General features: G+C 36.0%; 1 pseudogene; it reads left to right on the top strand.

Moving 5' to 3' along the window:
- The first annotated feature begins 2,505 nt into the window (after positions 1 to 2,505).
- On the top strand, positions 2,506 to 2,859 carry LOC121458525 (annotated as a pseudogene).
- The last annotated feature ends 716 nt before the right edge of the window (positions 2,860 to 3,575 follow it).

Here is a 3,575-nt window from a genome sequence, read left to right on the forward strand (position 1 = left end):
TAGCTTCTGGATCCTGTGAAAATAGCTTCTGTAAAGCACTGGCAGACAACTTATCTGATATATTCTTCTTCCATTTGTTTGTAAAGCATTGTTGATAGTATTTCCTTGCTACATGATGCCAGCTTTTTCTATTTTGTGTCTTCTAACTTAATCGAAGTTTCTTTTCAATGTAGCTAAAAGAAAACTTTTCATCATTGGTTTAAATTTTCATTTTTAATTTTACAAACAAGTTGTATGATTCTATTCATAGCCATTTTTCACAAGTTCTGTTCTGCTTCAAGCTTCATTGCATCTTAAGTAATTTATTTTCTTTTGTGATTTATTTGAGGTATTAGAAGCATTTTATTTCCTAACATTTCATAATCTTAGTTTCTTTGTACTGCTGTGAAGCTACATATTTGTATGATTTCAAGCCTTTCATTGTGTATTGAGATGCTTCTTTATATATATATTCTTTTTTAAAATTTCTAAAAGCACTTAAAAAGAATGTGAGTTCCTCCCTTGTAGAATAACATATCCCTGTAAACATCAATCAACCCAAGTGGTTGTTAGGGATTTTGCCAGCTCCTCACTGATTTTCTGTCTACTTGGGAAAAAAACTGAGAGTTGAATGTTGTCTACTATTGTAACTGGACATTTGTTGAATTGTTTCTGTAAAACATGCACAGTTTCTTTAAAGCTTTGTTATAATGTGAATGTAATTTTAGTATTGTCTCCTTTCTTGTACCCTTCCAATAGTTTTTATATCCATCATTTTCCTGGTGATAATTGTTTTGCTGAACTCTATTAATCATTAATACAACCAAACCAGTTTTGTAAGATTATAGTTTTTATGGTGATTCTTTACTATTGTTTCACTTTAAAATGCTTTATGCCTGTATTATTGCACAGCATAATTTGGTAACAATTTTTATAGGAATGTGGTAACTCCTGCCATTTTACTTTAAGTGTTGAAATAATACTGTCTAGCCCAAGTATCTATGATGGCAGGGTAACCTCATGTTTTCATTATCCAGAACAACTAGCCTTTAGTGTATACAGAACACTTGAAATATACTAAGAGCAGCTAAAAACTGATGTTAGTTATACTTACATTGTTAGTAAATAGCTCACTCTGTAGTCTTTTCCAGGAAAGCATGAGAAGCTGAGTGTGATGCCCAGAACTCACACATAAGGCAAATTGTGTGGGCTGCAAAGGTAGTTCATCAGCTATGAGCATTAGCTACTTTTCCAGATGAGCTGGGTTCAATTCTCAGCACCCACATGGAGGCCCACAAACTCTAATTCCAGGGCCTGTGACACCATCTGTTGACACTAAGAACCCATTTTTATCTTTCATTAGAAAGCCAACAGGCATCTAAAGAATAATAACAAAATAAAAAAGATCAAACAAAAATTGTTCCTAATTTTAGCTTTGACTTTCCCTTCATTTAGTTTGATGTTAGTTATTGGCTTGATGTACAATAAAGGAAGTTCTGAAGGCATCATAATCCCTGATTTCAAAATCTACTTACAGAGCTACAGTGATGAAAACAGCCTGCTATTGGCATAAAAACAGACAGGAGGACCAATGGAACCTAATCAACGACCCAGATATCCATCCATATACCTACGAACACCTGATTTTTGACAAAGAAGTAAAAAATATAAAATGAAAAAAAGAAAGCATATTCAACAAATGGTGCCAACATAATTGGATATCAACATGTAGAAAAATGAAAATAGATACATATCTATCGCCATGTACAAAACTAAAAGTCCAATGGATCAAAGACCTCAAGATAAAACCAACCTCACTGAACCTCATAGAAGAGAAAGTGGGAATTACAACAGAACATATTGACACAGGAGACGACTTCCTAAATATAACCTTGGTAGCATAGACACTGAAAGAAACAATAAATGACACCTCCTGAAACTGAAAAGCTTCTGTAAAGCAAAGGACACAGTCAGCAAGACAAAACGGCAGCCTACAGAATGGGAAAAGATCTTCACCAACCCCACATAGGACAGAGGTCTGATCTCCAAAATACGCAAAGAACTCAAGAAATTGGCCATCAAAAGAACAAATAATCCAATAAAAAACGGGTACAGACCAAAACAGAGACTTCTCAACAGATGAATCTAAAATGGCTGAAAGACACTTCAGAAAAAGTTTAACATCTTTAGCCATCAGAGAAATGCAAATCAAAACAACTCTGAGATTCCATCTGATACCTATCATAATGGCCAAGATCAAAAACACTGGAGACAGCTTTTGTTGAAGAGGATATGGGGTAAATGGAACACTCTTCCATTGTTGGTGGGAGTGCAAATTGGTATAGATGTTTTGAAAATTAGTATGGTGATTTCTCAGAAAAATAGGAAACAACCTAGCTCAAGACTCAGCAGCACCACTTTTGGGTGTATACCCAAAGAATGCTCAATCATTCCCCAAGTACATGCACTTAACTATGTTCACAGTAACTTTTCCTCTTCCGGGGATGGTGCTCAGAGGCACTCAGAATGGTCCAGCATTTGACATACTGTCATAGGCTCTCCTACAACACAGCCTCCAACAAAATTAGGCTGTCTCGAACCCCTGGCAACAGGATTGTTTACCTTTACACCAAGAAGGTTGGGAAAGCACCTAGATCAGCATGTGGTGTGTGCTCAGGCCGACTCCGAGGGGTTCATGCTGTGAGATCTAAAGTCCTCATGAGATTGTCTTAAACAAAGAAGCATGCCAGCCGGGCCTATGGTGGCTCCATGTGTGCCAAGTGTGTCCGTGACAGCATCAAATGGACTTTCCTTATTGAGGAGCAAAAAATTTTTGTGAAAGTGTTGAAGGCACAAGCGCAGAGTCAGAAAGCGAAATAAATGTATAGCATTTTTTTTAATAAAGGTCAACGCTTAGAAAAACAAAACAAAACCTAAAAACAGCTATGTTCATAGTAGCAGTATTTCTCAGAACCTGGAAACAACCTAAATGCCTCTCAACCAAAGAATGGAGAAAGAAGGTGTGGTACATTTATATAACAGAGTACTACACAGTGTAAATAATAATGGCATCTTGAAAAGTGTGGAAATGGATAGAGTTAGAAAACATATTGAGTGAGGTAACCCAGGAAGACAAATATAGTATATACTAACTCATATGTGGCTTTTAGAAATAAAGCAAAGTAAAACAAGCCCACAATCCACAATCCCAGAAAACCTAGATAGCAAAAAGTATCCTAAGAGAGACACACATGGATCTAATTTACATAGGAAGTAGAAAAAGATAATATCTTCTGAGTAAACTAGGAGCATGAGAATCACAGGAGAGGGTAAACGAGGAGGGGGGAAGTAGTAAGGGGAGTGGAGAAAAATATATAGCTGAATAAAAACAATTTAACAAACCACAAAACTGAAACTGGAAGTCATAAAATATACAGTAAGAACCTCTAAGGTAAAACAAAGTAAAACAAAACAACTCTCCCCCCAAAAAACGATACAGACAAACAAAACCCAAAATAAACAACACCAACAACAGACTCAACATTATGAGACAAAGAACTTCTAAAGATGCTGTTGAGCTCTTTTGTGTGTGTTGG

This window comes from Microtus oregoni, unplaced genomic scaffold (assembly GCF_018167655.1).
Source record: "Microtus oregoni isolate MIOR12 unplaced genomic scaffold, Mior012 000017F_ref0000208, whole genome shotgun sequence".
NCBI classification, from domain to species: domain Eukaryota; kingdom Metazoa; phylum Chordata; class Mammalia; order Rodentia; family Cricetidae; genus Microtus; species Microtus oregoni.